An 18,844-nucleotide genomic window follows, 5' to 3' on the forward strand; every position below is an offset into this window, starting at 1 on the left:
AATGTATATATAACGGGATCGCTATTCCTTTTATTCGATTTATTACTCCGAACGCGTATGAATCTTTTGATATCAATCGAAAAAAGCCCTTCGAAATTATTGACGGAAATATTAACGAAAATTTTACGGAAATATATTACCGGAAATATTATGGAAATATTAATGGAATGAATCCTTGATGAAAATTGTCCTGAGAACCATGGCTGATAAAATAAAAAGCTCAAGATATCCATTTATTTCGCAGTCGACTTTGTCGCGATGTTGTCGCGTAGAGGTTCGTGATATTTTTCCAATTTAGAAAAGCGACGGGACGAAAGCGCCGAATTACGGTAGGAAGACAGACAGCCGATGAACCGTTGCAAACCCTGTCGCCATCGATCAGGGATAGGGTTGCGCGACCGGACCCTTCGCGATTCCGTCGCGCTCCAACAGCCACGAGACCATCGACCACCAACACCAACGTCAACCGCACCGTCGACATTATTCGTACCGTATAGTTACAGAATTCGGCGCCGATCGGAAGCAGCGGTCTGAAAAATTGCTTCGTGTCGAAGCTGTCGTCGCCGAGCTTTACTCGTCAATGAAATAATCGCGCTTTTTTTATCTCTTTTTGCGAAACATCGAATCGATATCTGACTTATGTTGTATCAGTGCTTGTTTGACAATTTTCCCGACAGCGAAGAGAAAATAATTAAAATATTCAAAAATTATTACTGTTCTTTTTGCATATATATATAAAATTAATAATTATATTTATATGCATATTATGTGTATATAATTTATAAGAATTAAAATCATATTTTTATATTTATATTTAAATTCATGATATTTTATTCATTTAAATTCAAATTAGCTTCTTCGATGCTTTATTAAAATATTAATTTGCAAAATGCAACTTGTGTATCTCGTTAGATTAATTAATAGAGATTACAATTCTAAATAATTCTGCTCCAAAGAGATTTCGTTCCAAAACATTACTTTTCTAACATTTTCATTATTATTTATTTCAGCTGGTCTATTTCCTTTGTAATTTAAGCTTGTTATCGTAGGTTTGAATTCGTCGCTGCATCGGTGCATTCATCTAGGTGAAGAGGCGGAGGCGGAGAGAAGAGGAGGATGCTCGGATGCCGCCTCACGTGCTCGTAAACTCGGCACTCGGCGATGTACGCCAAAGCGGAGGGCAAGTGAAAGTCCTCCGAAAGATATATAGAGAGTACATCGAGGGAGAGAAAGAGAAAGAAAAGAGAGAACGAGTGTGTGTGTACGTACACGCGTGTGCGCGAACGCGTGGCCTCTTACTTTTTCGCACTTGTTCACCACGCGCGCGGCGTGCACGCGTTGCATTCTCTCCAGCTCGCGCGAGAAGCAACAGCAATCTTTTTTTTTCCTCCGAGAGGGTATAACCCTATCCTTTCTACAAAAGGAAAATGAAAAAAAAAAACATATGAAGTAATTTAAAAAAAATATCTAACACATTTTGCGTGCAACAAATACAGGATTAAAAAATTTTCTCTCGAAAGAGAAAAAACAGCTCTAATCTACTTTATAATATATTACATATTATTATTATATATATATATATATATATATATATATATATATATATTAAATGAATAATCGGGCTTGAGGAGCAAATATTATACAATAATGTTAAAGTAAATAAGATTAGATTTAATAACGTTGCAATACATTAAAATAAGTAACTATTAATGACTATGCGCATTTTAAACTTGATGATGAAATATAAACGTACGTTTCCGTCCTTAACTGGACTCTCTTCAGTACAAATATATAATAATATACAAATATATAAATAAATTTTAGGAAAATTAAAAATTACAAGGGTTACGCTTGTCGCATGAATGGTATCAAAGTGAACCGTATATTCGGCTGCGTAATTAACGGTTTCTCAACAGTATTAGGCGTCGACCACGTGGTGGATGTTTCCAGAATGTCTCTCCTTCCCTCATGTTCCCCGTACATTGTCTTGGTAAAGATATGCAGAAAGAAACACGCGAAGAGGCCGTGATTCTTCTAAATTCAGATTAGATCCATAAATCAATTAGTTATCAAACTATAACTAAAAAAATTAAAAATTTTTGTCAACACTCACCACATGAAATCGATCGAATAAATTGACACAATAAAGCCACAGTATAGAATAATACATCCGTTTCGGAGAAAGATATTAAATAGACTATTAGCGTCAAAGTTCAGAGATAAACAAAGCGTCCAAAATCAAAACAAAATCAAGACGTTAAGTATAATAAAAATCTTTGAATCGAAAGCAAAGAAAGTACGTTGATTTATGATTAAAATTTTTTGAAAGTTTCAATGATCGGTAAATAGGAATCATGCAATAATTCGGTGTCTTCTTGTAAATTAAGCCCCGCATCTAGTCTTATTTACTGACTTTAACATTATTGTATATTTGCTCCTCAAGCCTGATTATTCGTTTAATTTATATATATATATATATATATATATATATATATATATAATATTATATATATTATATAATTTTTAAGAGATTATTAACATGACTTAAAAAAAATGTAACGATACAAATATTTGTTTCTATATAAAATTATATTGTATTTGCATTTTCTAAAAAATCAGGATTTTATATTAATTCACATTTTCGATAAGAGATGCAAAATGGATAGATGACAAATTGTCCTGAATAAAAAATATCAGAGATTTTTGCGAAACTTTCGCATTTGATTCGAGATATATAATAAGCAGGGAACACCGAAAATTCACTCGGTTACCGCCAATTTAAACTTTCGCTTTTTAGGACCGCGTCTACAGCCGCGAATAGTCTTATTAATCGTGCAACGGTGATTTCCTCCGCTTAATCGTTGCCGGACACACACGTAAGACGCGCACACGGACGCATACGCTCCATGGAAGAAGCTGCATCGCGTTACAAGATGCATCCCCGGTATTATCTGCCTCTTGTAGCGAGCTAAATGAGTGTGCGTAAAAAAAAACGGGAGCAGCAGCAGCCACCTCTTTCTCTCTCCTCTCCGCCCCCGGTTCGGAAACGCCATGCGAAACCGTAGGGTCGGTACCGGCGAAAAAATTAATTGGGCGGATGTAATCCGACGATTCCCACGATTCGACTATAGTACCGGGCAATCTCTCTCCCTCTCTCTCTTTCTTTGTGTGTGTGTGTGTGTGTGTGTGTACGCAGGTGGCAGACGATGTAACGTACGAATCGACGATCCGGTCCATTATCATCGACGGTCGTTCGCGCAAATCGCCTCTCTCGTGTACCTACCTCGTGGACCTTTTTAAGGCTGATCGCGCTGATTGTCCGCGCGTCGTTTTTGATCGACAAACGGAAATCCGCGGCCGACCGTGCGACACTCAATTTATCCCACGATATCACGTCGATCTCAAATTACGGACGAGTCATTCGGTCGGATATTTGCAAATGGGCGCTCTTCAATATCCAAACGCATATCCGCGATATCTCGAGCGCCAAGCGTAATTTTTCGATTAACTTGTGTGACTCGTTTGCCGAGTAAAATTATGCTCCGAGGACGAGCCGAATTATCGTAATCAACTATAACCGCTAATAAACCGTAGGGAAATATTTGCAGTTATAATTGATTACGGTAACTCGGTTCGTCCGGTACGAGACCATGTTTAAATTAATCATTCGATATATCTCGAAGCACCGTCTCGGATTAGACGCGGCAGAAGAAAATAGATGGGGCGTCAAGGGTACGAATTAAAAATGCGACCCGCCGGAGGTATTGTGTATACACGGCTTCTAATCACGCTTCTCTCGCGGTCCATCGTTCTCCGTTACGGCGAGAGGGATCTCTGTAACAGTAATTCCTAGAAAATGATTATGGGCGAGCGGCTCGCGTAGGTGGCCGCGGAGGATTTTCCGAGAGAGGGTGAAGGAGAGAGAGGACCCCTCTCTCTCTCTCTCTCTTTCTCTCTCTTTTTCTTTCTCTCTCTCTCTCCTGATCATATGCAGCGGCATATAACGCGGCCATAACGTTCACTCGCATACGAAGAGAACACGTCCGCTCCGTGCGAGTCGATCCTCCGCTGACATTTGGAACTCCGCGCGCAAAAGTATGCACACGGCTCGGATCACCTCCTCCCCCTCCTCTTCCATCACCTCCGCCCCCGCTTCGCGCACCTTCTATCCCCCTTTCCTGTCGTACATTTATAAACGATCGGGTCTTAACGGTCTAGCATCGCCGCGCTGCCGGCTTTACCTACATTCTGCGAGAGCTGAATATACGCTGTAACGCGTTAATGGTGCCTCTATGCGGAGAACGTCCTTTTCTGAAAGCCCGCGACGACAATTTATCCAAACTGTCGTTTCTCCTGCGGGTAGGAAGAAAAAAGTGATTAATGATGTTTCGCTTTTCAATTTTCAACTTTATATATCTTCATTAATGCATTAATTACGAAATATTATTATATTAAATTTATATGCATTTAAATATACGTGTAATATAATACATGTACATTTTATACGTGTAATTTAAATATGTAATTGAATACATTCATTTCGACATATTCGTTACATATAAATTATCTATATTAAAAAATATATTAATTAAAATATATTTAAAAAATATATTAAAAATATATTTAAAAAAATATTAATTATAATTGAGTATCTAAGAATCGAGACGTATAAAGCTAAAAAATAAAGAAGAATTTTGGAATTAAGTTTCTAGATTCCACGCGATACACAACCCGCGTGCATTTTCTCGTATAAATGATAACCTGGTAGCCTGGTCGCGCTTCGCTAGCCTCGAACGTTATGGAAAATCATAGTTCACTCCACTTGTCGACAAGAAACAAACACGGTAATCGATTATCGTTACGCGGAGGGGAGATTGCGCAGAGTCATTAACAGACTCGCGTTGTACCCCCATGGTAGATGAGAAGGGGAGGGGGGGAGGAAAGTTGTAACGCGTCGGAAACCACCGCGAGGTCAGCTCTCGAGGCCTCCGCGCGCCTTTTTACGACCGCGGTTAAGAACCGGGCACCGGGCCCGCCGGCGTTTCGCTACCTTTTGACCTCGGCTCGAGGTGCCAGATGCGAGGAAATGGCGCGTATGTGTATACAAACACACGCATGTGCATATAAAACGTTATTTTATATACTTGCAGATCTTTTACTAGGTGTTTTTTTTAATCTGTAAATATAAACCATTTCATTCGCTGTATAGGAAAATTAGAAAAAAAGGAAACTGCAACGAGAAGAAAAATCTGCGGTTGAAAATCTTGTCGAAATTTAAAAAAAAATTTAATTTTACGTCAACTTTTAATAAAGAGAATTCTTTAATAGAGGGAACGTATTACGTAGACGAAGATCAGGAGATCGTTCGCTGGTCGTTCTTGCCAGGTCCTCGTTTCAATCGGTGCATGGATAATACGCTGGAAGTCTGACGACTTCCTCGTGTCTCATTCTTCGCGGTATCATCTCTCCCGCGACTCTCCCTGTCTCATCTGTTTTTACAGTTACTCGCATTATCAATCCCACATGCACAATAAAACGTAATCGCACACGCGGATTAATGTAACGTATAGAGAATCCGCAATTTCTCTCTTTCTACGTGCGTTGAATATTGATCCGTGACTCGCTTATTCGCGTCATCCGCTAATCCCGCCGTTATCGGAATTACTTCTATAAATTAGCGTGATCTCTCTCTCTCTTTCTCCTTCTCTTCCTGGCCGCCCGCGCGTTGGGAATCGCTGAGGTCGCGGCTCCCGGGACCTCTCGCCGCTTTTTCCGAAGCGAGAAACCAGCCCCGAGACGAGATGTGGTACCTCGCTACCTTCTGACCTCTCTCGTGCCTCATCCGCCGAGAACGCGAAAAGAGAGAGAGAAAGAAAGGAGGGGAGAAGAAGGAAGAAAGTCGATTTTCCTTTTACCTTTCTCTCTATTTTATTTCACAGAGTTTTTCGGATAGAGGCCGACTATTGAATTTTAAATTTTCGTAAGTGCTCGGCTACGCGAAGAAAACTCCCGTTCTCCGATTTTTTTATCCAAATTGAAAGATACAAATGTCGTTCTATCGTATTGTTTGTCGTTACATGAAAAGTGCATGTCAAAATCGATATGTCATATTTCTATTTCAATTTTGAAACAAGGGCAAACGTCCTTGTGAAAGATTTCTTTGAGAAAGATTCACTCATGAGTCTCTTCGAAATCAAAGAATGCGAGTTTTCACGTGTATTTACGCTCGCAAACACAAAGCAATATGATTAAAACAAATTATTATTTATTCATTTATCGATTGTTTATCCGTTTCTTATACGTCAATCTCGAAGACGAATTGAAAAGGGGGAATGAATCCTCTTGATCCTTTATGATATAACACTAATCTATTTATAAACTTAAGAGACTCACCTCTCACATATGTGGGAACAAAAGTGGATGAGGAGACAATATATATCACGTAACTTTGTAATTTTTTGCACCTATAATTTATAAAATAATAAGCGGAATTAAAATTAGAGCTTGTACATCTGCACGCGAAGCATAATATTTACGATGTCATTTCTACGTGACCGAGAATATTATCCCCCGTGCTCTTTCTAAGAGATCCCCCTTTAATTAATCGACGACACGCGCGGAGGTTTCTCTCGCGCGATGCATCTCGAATCAGGAAGATACAGCATCTTCTCCGTCGACAGAGGATGCATACGGTACGAAACGGTACGGCACGGTACGTTCACCAATGACCGAGTGGCACGGATCCTCTCTCGCATCCTTTCCTCTCTTCCCTCATCTCCGCACGCGAGACGTTCTCATATACGTACGCTTGTATGCGTGCACTTGTGTACGAATGCACGGCGAGAGAGCAATCCGCAGGTTCCGTGTACGTCAACGGGAGCCTATCTTGACGTTCGAAATCACCGTCGTCGTCGAACGGTATATTTATAGTTATTAATAGTCGTCGCTTTGACGACGACGTTGTCTCTCCCTCCGTTTTCTCTCTCCATCGGACGATGGACCGTGCTCTCGGCGACAATCGAGGGTGGATCGAACGGTCACCCGGTGACGTAAAGTACCTGATATGGTGGACAAGCTTTTCTTCGCGACGGACCTTTCGCACGGATCGGTCCAATATTATTTCGCCGGTCTACATATTTCCGGTCTGTTTATCACTCAAGGCGGATTCTCTCTCTCTTTTTCCTCGGGATATAAATTTAGCTTCATCCCGTTTTTATCCAGCTGCCGTCAAGACCGGCGCCACGAACGAGGGAGAACTATGATTCCTCGCAGTCGCGGAAATCGAACGGAATTCCACTCGCATTGCGTTACGCCGCATTCTCTCGGATCGGAGCCTTCTTGTACTTTCTAATTGTGCACTCGCTTCTTGCACGTCCCCCGGTAACGAGCCCGACGATAACACGGTCCGTGATTTTTTTCGTAACGACCGGCCATTTTTTTCTCTCTAAAATCTTCTTTCTTTTTCCAAGGACCGCTTTTGACCATCTTTTTATTCTATCGATGTATACTGTAATTTACTATATCATGATTCATTAATCCCGCTATTCGAAACATCGAAAATCGCCGTACCATCGATGAAGGATATTATTAAGCACGTTACGTCACCGAAAGTGTACAGTCCATTGCGCAAAATATCCCCGGATGCGATAATAAAAATTGCACCTCCGCGGAATTATTATCCGATATTAGAGAGACTGGATTGAAGGCAATGAAATTTTGTTTATTATTGAAATCTTCGTCGAACGATACCACGCAATGGAGATTGAAATGATTGAAGTGAGCCTCGATAGGTCTCCGACTCATTGTTATACGAAGTGGCCATCGCGCACCGGAACTGGTTGCGGAATCGGCCATGCCTGTTACATGAATAAACTATCGTCGCGTCGTCGAGTTACGTAAGGATTCGCGTATGCATAGAATACATCGGCGAGATCGCCAGGGCGCAATGATTACCTCGAAGACAGCGATGACGGCGATGACGATGCGGCGATTGAAGGTGACGCGAGATTACTGTTACCTTAACAGGATCCGTTAAATAACTTAACAATCAGGCATTACGTTACCTTGGGTTTTAATTAACTGCAATCAAATTATTTTGCGATTTCTCTCGATCATTATACGTTATGAAAAATTTCTTTACATGTAATTACTGTTATATGCTTTACTGTTATAATGTGATTATTAGATTATACATATATGTATACAAGATGATTTATTCAAATTAGTATATCTTGAAAGTAATTTAGTGACATCTTGATATGCGAAAGTAATAATTTTAGATTAATTATTTAAAAGAATTAAATTGATATTTAAATATTTCGCAAATAGATATTTTAATTTTCATTTAAATATATAAAAGAATTATATACCATGCAAAATATATAAATATGTAAAACAAATTTGATCAAAGTGAATTGTTCTTCTTTTATTAAAGAAAATTTGAATACTTTCTTAAGAAAAATTTTAATATGTTATATAATAACAATAAAAAGTAATGATTGCTTCAAATATAATTTTCGCAATTAAATGAGAAAATGCTATTATAAACAAATAAAGCTATTTACATGATTTCGCGATTAATTATCAATGCTTTGAAATTTCAGCTTTCGTAAATTGCTAAATTATAAAAATTCAAAATCTCTCCCTTGAAATGTCTCCAAATCTTTACTCACGAAGACAACTTTTTCTCATTTAATCTTCACAGATGTGAAACGTTTTCATCGATATTAATTTCGCTCGTCTATATAAATTGGCGACCAGACATCGAGACTTGTCGAGTGCTTCCAGCGAGTCCGGACGCCGACGCGCTCGCGAGGAACTCGCCGTCGTGTCGTAACTCTCTACCTTCGACAGCGCCGTTATTGTCCGCGACTTTGCCTCTCGATGCCCACCGATCGATTTCTCATCGTGCAGCATAATCGTCCGATTGTGACAGTGACGATATGCGCGCGTCACGATCCTCCTTGCGACTTTACGCCACGCGATACTACAATGTCTCGGTTTTTTATTCCAAGAGACACTTTTAATTTTACAGTTTAAAAGTTTTATAGTATGAAGCTTATTTAAGAAAATATAAAAAATAAAATTTAAATAATGTTTAGTGAATTTTTATATGAGGACTTTTTTATCGTGTGGAGTGAAAAATTTGATTTCCAAGATATATTTATGCGAAAGAAATTTCTTCTCCGAAAGCGAGCTCACTTGAAAAGCGCTCTCATGAATATATATGCAAATTTTCATTCGCGCGAGGAATATTCCTCCCGTATCCCCGTAGACTTTGCCATGGGATTAGTCATAGCGCTGTAAATCCTGTTCGCGAAGTCGCACACACGCGTCTGAGATTCGTTCGAGATCGCTCAGGGACAATCGATTTTTATCCTCCGATCTCCGCTGAACCGCGCGGCCTTTCGGTTTTTCCTCTCACGGTGGAAATCGATGATACGTAATGTAAAACCGCGTCCTTCGCCGGTTAAAACGCGCAACAGAAGTAAGGATTATTGCGAGTGACGTCGCGTCGTCTCTATCTCTTTCTCTTTTTCTCTCTCTCTCTCTTTCTCTCTTTTTCTTGCCTGACACAATTAAAGATTAGACGCTCGCATTTATCCTTACTCTCTCATTGTCTGCTGTAATTTTCTTTCTTCCCCCCAGCGCAGTTTCCTTTTTATGTTGTTGTCACGCTACGAGTTTTATCTGGCCATTTTCCCTGGAAAATGCCGGGAGCGCGAACTTTTTCGTCTCATCTACATTTTAATTTTCTTTGCTGCAGTTTTCTTTTCATATGCATTCATTTCTCATATATTTTTACATGTATACCGGAAATTATGATACGAGGAAGCGAACACATTATCCATTCTATCATTTTTATTGAAATATTAGAAAGCTGAATTATGCGCGATTAGGGAGAAGAATAACAATAATAATAATAATAATAATAATAATAATAATAATAATAATAATAATAATAATGATAATAATAATGATCGTCAGCAGAGAGACGCACGTTCCCACTCGGGATTGATTCAACGATGCTCGAGTGGGCAGTGGGAAAACGCGAGTGCTTTATGTAACTCTTCATTAAGCAAGATGCAGACCGCAAGATTTTCCATTAACTAATATCTATTAATAGATAACGGACAAAGCGTTTAATAAGTGTAATAATAATCCGGCGCGAGTATAAATTTCATATCGATAAATTTCATCGGGCAGGCATCTCGCCATCGCTCTCCATCTCTCGTGTCTTTAGCCTGGTGAAATCTCGGTTCTGGTAGCGAAGCTGCCGTCTCGAACAAAGTAATCCGGAGGTTGTCTACTTGCAACACAGAAGAATTCACCTGACTAACTCCGTGACCCCTACCGCACACCATAGGGAGAGAGCGGACCCGGATTTCCCATTAGGCTAATCATTAGGCTCCGCGGGCGCACGATCCTAGAGCATACACCTAATCTTCGTGAATGCGCCGATTAAGGCGAAATTGCCCGTTCGCGGGACAGTCGGTCGGGCTTTTATTCTAACGAAAATCTGCATTCTAGAAAGGAGAGCGCGATCCTAACGGATAATGTATAACGCGGTGCGATACAATTCGATCTGTTTTGTAACTTGATTGCGCTTTTGAACGCTTTTACGCATATGAAATTTAAATTCACTTATATTTGAATTCTGAAGAAAGCGAGAGAATATAAATAAAGTCGTAAAAGTACATTTATTATAAACAATATTATTGCCAATTTTTTAAATGAAGAGAAATTCGAATATATTTCTTTTTAAAGTCACAAATTTTGACGATATTTTTATATAAAAGAATTTATTCTATTATTTATAAAAATTAAAAAAAAATATTTTCGTGTTTAAAAATATATATAATTTTTATTTAATCGCAGTATAAGCAATTTTTAGAATAACTACTAGTAAGAAAATTATTCTGAATCTAGTAAAGTTCGTTCTATAATAATCGCAGAAGGTTTTATTCTTGTCTCGAGATCTCGCGCATTTTAAAAGGGATTCGTCTATTTTTGTAATTTTATATTTGCGAGAACATCTGTTTCGGATCCTTCCAGGGTGTGCGAAGAAATCCTCATCTATCCGTCCTGTTCGGCTGAACATGCGAGATGTGGAGAAGTCTAGTTTCATGTAAGAAGAAAAATGAAGAATCAGGATCCCGGAGGCTACGCAGGATCCCTAATATAATAATTGCCGGTGCGTGTATAGGCTTCATCTCTCTCGCTTCGTCCGCCTCTCTTACATGACGACGGATTGGACGTCGAGAATTTAAACGCCGGAAGAAGAAGAAGGAGGAGGACGAGGAACATCCTGGCTGGATTTAATCACTTCGATTGAAGGGTGAGGATGAGGGAAAACACGAAATCTTGATTGCGCACGATGTCAAATCTGCATCTCGCAGAAACGGAGGTCATTGGTTCAGAAATCATTTCGAACAAGTCTGAGTTTAAGGGTCCGGTTAAATGAAAAAAATTTATTTTTCGTTGCGATATTTCTGATAGAAATTAATCATGAAAATGTGTAAAATATAATATTGAAATAATTAAATTAAAAATTTCATGGTAAATTAGTCTACCATATTTACGTGAAAAAAATCGATTTTTAATTCTCTACAAAATTTATTTAAATTATATATTAAAATGTGATTAGTCTTGAATTTTATCGAGAATAACGAATCATCCAAAACAAACTTGAAAGACAAGACACAAGATTAATTAAAATTGTGCAATTTATTTTTGCAATAAATATTTTCTTATTCCATTCACTTTTATTTTTAGAAGAGATCTTTATGGAAACAAAAAATTTACTTATTCAACAATATTTCCCAAGCGGTCGTTCGCCTCACATTAAGCTGCAGTTACCCTATATTCAGGAAATCTCTGCGACGATCGAGCGCAGGAAACGCAGAGGTCCGAAGGGGTTAAGGGGGCACATCGGCCGTAAGTTTCTGCCACCTCTCTCCCTCCTCGGCCCCGACATCGGCGCAGTAGCATTCCGATACGAAGAAGCTCGTCCTCGTCGTCGGCGGCGTCGCGTGAAAGTTGTTCACCTCTTCCACCTCTTTCTCTATCGACACCGACATCGACTATCGACAATACGTATACATACAACGAGACCGCGCGTCGAATTCGTTCGATTTGCCATTAGTCCCGATGGAACCATCACCAACACGCGCAGCCGGAGCGGCACGATCGTGCTAGAAAGCCTCGGCTATAAATTCAAGCGTAACCCTAGGGCCTAGGCCAATCCGTGACCACGTCACCTTCGTCTCGCGCCGATCGCGTTAACCTTCCCGTCTCGATTTTCGCGAAAGATCCCACCTTGATTCTCTCCTCTTCACCGCGCGTTTGAACGAGCGTCCACTTTGCTGCAGGTACATTCTTCCCTTCCATCTTCAATGATACAATACACAATTTTCAATAAATAATAATTTTTTTCTTTAACTCGAGAAACAAAATTATTATTCTCTGCGATTTTTTTTATATTTCATCGTATACAGTTTTGATTTCCAAAATTCTCTATTTTATTTTTGAAGAATTAAGATTAAAATTTAAAATATTGTCTTATTATATATCCAGATAATTTAAAAATAATATAAATAATATAAGTAATATAAATTTAAATAATAAAAATAATAAATAATAAAAATAATATAAATTTGATAAGATTTGATAAAAATATATAATAATAAATAATATAAATAATATAAATTTAATAAGATTTGATAAAAATATATAATAAACTATTTAAGCTTTGACATCACGATGAAATATAAAGACGAAATACCTATATTTAAAAGATATCTGAATATTATGATTCTTCTAAGAATTGCAAATAATCATTAAAATTCAATGGGAAAAAACGCAAAAAACTTTAGACACCTTGTACATTTCTTCGTACATATTTCTTCCTACAGCTTAACGTCGAACGGGGTACGTCACTCCTCTCTCGTGATGCGTTCCGTTGGAAACGTGTATCCCTTATGTAAACCGTGAGTCATTGAGCGACCGGATCTCTCGACACGAAGCTTCGACGACTTCACTCGCAACAGCTTCGAGTATATCTCTCTCGCGAGTACACCTTGTCGACGCAGATTCGAGATCCGCCGAGATCCTTTGATCCGCGTCAAGTACTCTAATCTCACCTTTCGTCTAGTCTCGTTCGATCGCGACGGACTCTTTCCCGAAAGGGTTGCAGGAAGGAAGAGGACAGGATCGATTATTAGGATCACGGTCGGTTTATCGTCGACGATCGCCGCTCTACGAAGCCGGAAGAACAGTGACGGACATTCGAAACGGTACCGGACGCACCGCGCGCGGCAGGTGGATGACGCAAGCGGGATGACTCTTCTCATGGTTATCCCCTCCCGGGGGGCCTCGCCTTTTCTTCCCGAAGAGAGTCGCAGCTGACACCGCGCGTCTTCCCCCTATCTATCTAGCGCTACCTGCTTCGCGTTCATGGTCAAAGATTATTCAAGTATATAAATAAAATTAATTTTTTATAAATTCTTTTTGTATAAATTGTCCGAAATCACTTGGAAGAAATAGTCGAAAATCATGTGGATGATGGCGAACGTAATTTTTTGCTCGCGATTATTCGTCTTTGTAGCTTCTGTAGAATGTGAGACTCGAGGTTATTCGGGTATCAGCGCGTCTTAGGTATCTGAATTATACCCGACTTTGAAATTCACCTGTCTGACGGTGCGAATATGATTTTACGAGGTTTTACCTTGTGCGCGATTATTTATTTCTAGAATATGGCGCATAGATAATGCACCGTTCGGCATGCACGCGAGGCGAAACGCCAACGAGAATGATTGCCAATTAACATTAATACGGCTCTATGCGCGCCGGAAGGTTACCTATATAACCAATGCGCAGAAACTAATAAAACTCAATAATATTGATTTCTAGCAAACCAAACTATGCAATTATTCATCGGTGGAAAAATATTCTCAGAGCTGCTTAATTTGTTAAAGCTGCAGGAAAGAATTTGCAAGAAAGATATTATTCACTTTAAGAGGAAAATGAAATAAAATAATATCTGAAATGGCGAATTTAATAATTCAAATAAATATTTAAATTAAACATCTCCGATAACTTTCTGAAAATTGTCATTTTAATTATAATATAGTTTCAATTATTGCGTTTTCAATAAATATTTCCTACTTACATCTTTATTATACTCTTGTGTAAAAAAATAAGCTTTCGAATATTATCTTTTTAATATTGTATTTTTAAAAAATTATTATTTTAAAAAATTATTAGTTTTAGCAATCTTATTTGTTCAAGAGTCATATATTTGAAATGTGCAGGACGCAATTATCGATGATTTTATATTGGATAGTGTGTTGACAATACACACATTACGCCCACAGCGAGACGATCCACTTTGATAATCGTGTAAAGCGATATCAAAGAGATAGCGTTTCACGGAGGTGGCAGGTGATAAGCAAAGTGACTCCGCTGAATCCCCGCGAATTTATGCGAACCTCGTGACGCAAATATCCACCCACTGGAAGACGCGAAAAATATACGCAAGAAAGAAAACATATCATAAATATCTTTATTTTTATCTTTATTTTTTATCTCTTGTCATCGACAATTGAAATTCTCCTCATTTCCTGTTATTTATGATCTTAGGTGATCCTAGGAGATGACTTTTCAAGTCAACCCTCGTCGCGCCAACCCTCTTCGCGTGTCTTTTTATGAGACAGTGACCCCTTTCGGCCTCGAGTAATTGCCATTCGCCGATACGGAAACTTGGCTTCGCTCTAGTTTTCATAGAATCATGGATATGAATAACCTTCCAAGCGAGCCATTAGAGCTCACTTGGGCAGGGCGCGTATGTCGATCAATGCGTCGCAATCGGGCGCAGTACACTCGAATATCTCGAAAGCGGGACGGAAAAAAGTTTACGCTAATGGGTCGTTCGTTGCACGTCCCGATGTGGAATTTAATTCGCAATTAGGCTACAACGGGAATAAATTATTTCGAATTATTTCGGAGAGCTAAAGCGACAGAGATTGATAATATTTCGATAGAAATTGATACGAGTTTTTCGCGAAAATCCATGATTAAGCGGAATTCTCCCTAAAAGTGGCACGAAAAATTTGTCCAGCCGTGACGTTCATTTTTGTATGAAAAAAATTTCAAATATTGTGGAAAATTGAGGGAGAGCTCTGCGCTCGTGGAAAATAAATTGTTATGCGAAACGAGTGAATTACAAGGATTATCGGTGATAGATGCTCCCGCAAATTTTACACCGGTATCGATACGGTATAAATATACCGAACGGACATACATTTTGCCCAGAGGGTTCGCTCGACACAGAAACGACCTTTCTCTCTCTTCCTCTCTCTCTCTTCCTCTCTCTCTCTTCCCTTCTCTCTCTCTCTCTCTCTCTTGTTATCCGCGTATGTGCATGCATTTGTGGAGAAAGATGGAACACATGCATGAGAGAAGCACGAATGCAGTTAATTGATGCACCGGCGCATAATGGCCGCCGTTAAATGATCGACGAGGTGCATCGCAATCGCGCGCGTTAATGACGAGAAGAGATTTCTGCCAAATTAGGCGCCTTTGTGCGCCCTTTCTTTCGCCTTACGTTACATCCAGGCGTGCGGCGTTTACGACGTGATATTGAATTATTAATTGAGGCAAAGATGATGATAAATGCGACGATAAACGCGGCATCGCGGATCTCGCGGAAAATACTAGCTACCGAAGTAAATAAAATAGCAGCCTCTTATATAAGATATAGAAAATAAGAATATACTATAATGATTATAATTTATTCTCATAAATTATGATTACATATATATTTATATATAAAAATTAATTACAAATATTTTAATTATAATTATAAATATCATAATGTAATATGAATTTAATAAAAAAATATAACTTACATATAATTTAATAATATAATTTATTATAATTTATTATAAATATAATTTATTATAATTTAATTATATATAATTATAACAATAAATATTACAATAATATATTATAACAATAGGTAAACAACACATAAATATTACAATATGTCGTTTCTTTGCAGACAAATCGAGATGAGAGAGAGATGGAAAAATAATTTTTGCAAATCATGCGGCGAAATTACGAGTCCCAATTAATCGTTTACGCATAAATGATACAAAAGGGAAGGCAACGCCGGGACGTTAATTATGCATCACCGACCGCTCTGGGATTTACCGCGCTTCATTTGCGCGTCCGCATTAACGGGGACAAACAATTACGTCGGGATATGTCATATTAGCGCGATTATATCGCGCGTCTACGTGGTACGAAACTAATTTCGACAAATGAGCCAATAATGGATATCTCGTTTTTATTTCCTCAGCATTGCCTAAACGATAACGATTATATCTCACTTCATTTCTCAAACAGAAATCCAAGAAATATTATTAAAGTCATTTGACTTCGCAACAATAGACACAAAAGATTTATTACAGAATAATTCTAACTAGAATTATAATGATATATTATATATAAATTACAATAGCTGGAATACACAGCTCGAGGAATCGCGAGCTACATGTGAGGAAGAAATGCACGAGAAAAAGTCGCAAACGGCGGACATACGTGTGCATGCTGTTGAAATTGTGTGCGGCAGGAAATGCAAAATGTTGGCTCCGGCGAAAGTTTTTCGTCGTGTATGATAATAAAAAGAAACGCGTCGCGCGTAATTGCGGCAAAAGGCAAGTTAATGCACGGCTTGATTCGTGCATTTACGGTCCACGGGAATCGCAGCATTGTTTCTTCGTTGTTGCACATTTCTCGGGAAAATTTCTCTCGAGACGGTGCTCTTGTAACGCGCGAGTTTTATCTACAAAGCAGACGTGGTTATGATCATAATTGTTGGCAAACGCCGTCATTAACGCGTCGCTGTTACATCCTTTCACGTTACAATCGCTACTTAGAAAATAGTCTTCACATCACAAGTCTTGAATTTCAATTGGTCGCTTATGTACATCAAGCGTTTACGCTTGATTCGCACACACGTTGCGTGTATATGCTCCTAATCTTTTTATAATTATTCGAATAAATCTGTCACGTTGAGTGACGCAATTACTCGCTATGCGTATTATATTTTTTTAAAAGACATTTTTATACGGATGGTGATGTAACGTGCCACATTTTACGCTCCTTGGGCCAGCCTTAACGAAGTTTTTGCCGTTGTTGCTTATGCATTTTCATGCGCGATCGACATTGCCGGATCGTTGGTTTGTCAATCGCCAACAAGCGACGTGCAAGACCGATTCGTTCCCGCGTGTAGGACGTTTCTTGCACAGTTCGCCGCACGCGCAAAAGCCCTTGAAGAACCGTGGGTGTCACTTAATGGCAGTAGTAATCGTCCAGATTCGTATCTGATTAATTCTTCGGCTACGCAATGCGATAGAGGAATGAAAATATTTCAGTCCTTGATGATGGAAAAGTTGATGATTATGAATTTGGTCGATTTCTCGAATTGATTTTCGTAAACTGATCGATGATACAAATGTGTGTCAATCGAGATGGAAGATAAAGATATTTCGAATGAAATGCTTTACGAGGCTTCTTTTGCGAAATTTAATTTCTCCGGCCAGGAATTTAATTTCTCGTATAACGATTGTACTGTCCGTTGCCTACGATATTAATTCCGAGCGGTTTCGCGACGTCTCGCGGAAGATTCTAGTGGGAATTTTTTGTAATTTTCGGTGAAAATGTAAAGGAAAGGAGAATAAGAAATTCCTGCTTACACCGTGACGACACACCGGGTCGGGTCTGGGGGGATCTCTTCGTTATTATTTCAGCGAAACGAAGCGTATACGCCGTACACGCTCGAGTTGGCTCGTGTGCGAGTTGTTAACTTCTTCAGGCCGGCCATGTCCAATTTGTTGCATGCAGCGTCTTTCATTCGCTTTTCACAGTAAATATCATTGCAATAAGAGGCTGAGCAGAGTGCACGATACACGTTGTTACGTAAATTTCTATGCGATATATAATATGCACATATATATGAATATATACATGCTTTCGGAATAAATCATCATCATATTTTTTTCACAATTTATATCAATGAGACAGTAGTGACTTTAAACACGTATAAATAGCGAATATTTCATATACGTCATTTATGACAATGTTTTATAACGCATGCGATTATCATTTACGATGCAAAAATTATTAGATTGTAAATATGATAAGTATGATATATATTATAAACGCAATTCAAATGTATATTTTTTCTACATTCAGAGAGTTAAATTATTTTAATAGATTTTATGTAATATTTAGAAAATTTATATTATATTAAAGAAAATAATATCGATATAATTTTTAATACAAATTTTTAATAATTCTTAATAAAAATTTAATAAAATTCTTTAATAAAATCTTTTAATAAAATCTTTAAATAAAATCTTTTCGCTCTCCTCCCGATTTCGGGAAAAAAAATTGAGTATACATTTTATGTCATTTAATTAAAAGAGTCCGATCAATACCCGTTTGGTGTCCTTAATGGGAATTGCAGGACAGTGGATGCACTACGTTACGGAGTAACGTTATCCCTGAGATACATGGCTGGTTCTACCGTCACGATGCGTGACGGACGCCGGTGTCCATTCTATAAAGACGTGGGCAAGTCGTTATTTGTTGTTTGAGTCGGCTCGAAAACTTCAACTGTGCGCGGCAGATTTCTCTTTATCGTAAGAAATCGACGTTCATAACTGAAACAATGTTCAGTCTGACGTAACGTCAAAGACTTCGATTATAAGGGTTACTGTAATACATTTTCTTGCGAAAATCAAGTTAATCGAAGTCGATTGAAATTAAATGTTTTTCT

General features: G+C 38.5%; 1 long non-coding RNA gene across 1 annotated transcript; it reads right to left on the bottom strand.

The window, feature by feature from the left end:
* Positions 1–957: 957 nt before the first annotated feature.
* On the bottom strand, positions 958–2,211 carry LOC105256386. The gene is made up of 3 exons (XR_889589.3): positions 2,114–2,211; positions 1,841–2,034; positions 958–1,414 (listed from the first exon to the last, which is right to left on the bottom strand). It is a non-coding gene; the product is annotated as an uncharacterized LOC105256386 (long non-coding RNA).
* Between the last annotated feature and the right edge of the window lie 16,633 nt (positions 2,212–18,844).

This window comes from Camponotus floridanus, unplaced genomic scaffold (genome assembly GCF_003227725.1).
Source record: "Camponotus floridanus strain SB8 unplaced genomic scaffold, Cflo_v7.5 scaffold7, whole genome shotgun sequence".
NCBI lineage: Eukaryota > Metazoa > Arthropoda > Insecta > Hymenoptera > Formicidae > Camponotus > Camponotus floridanus.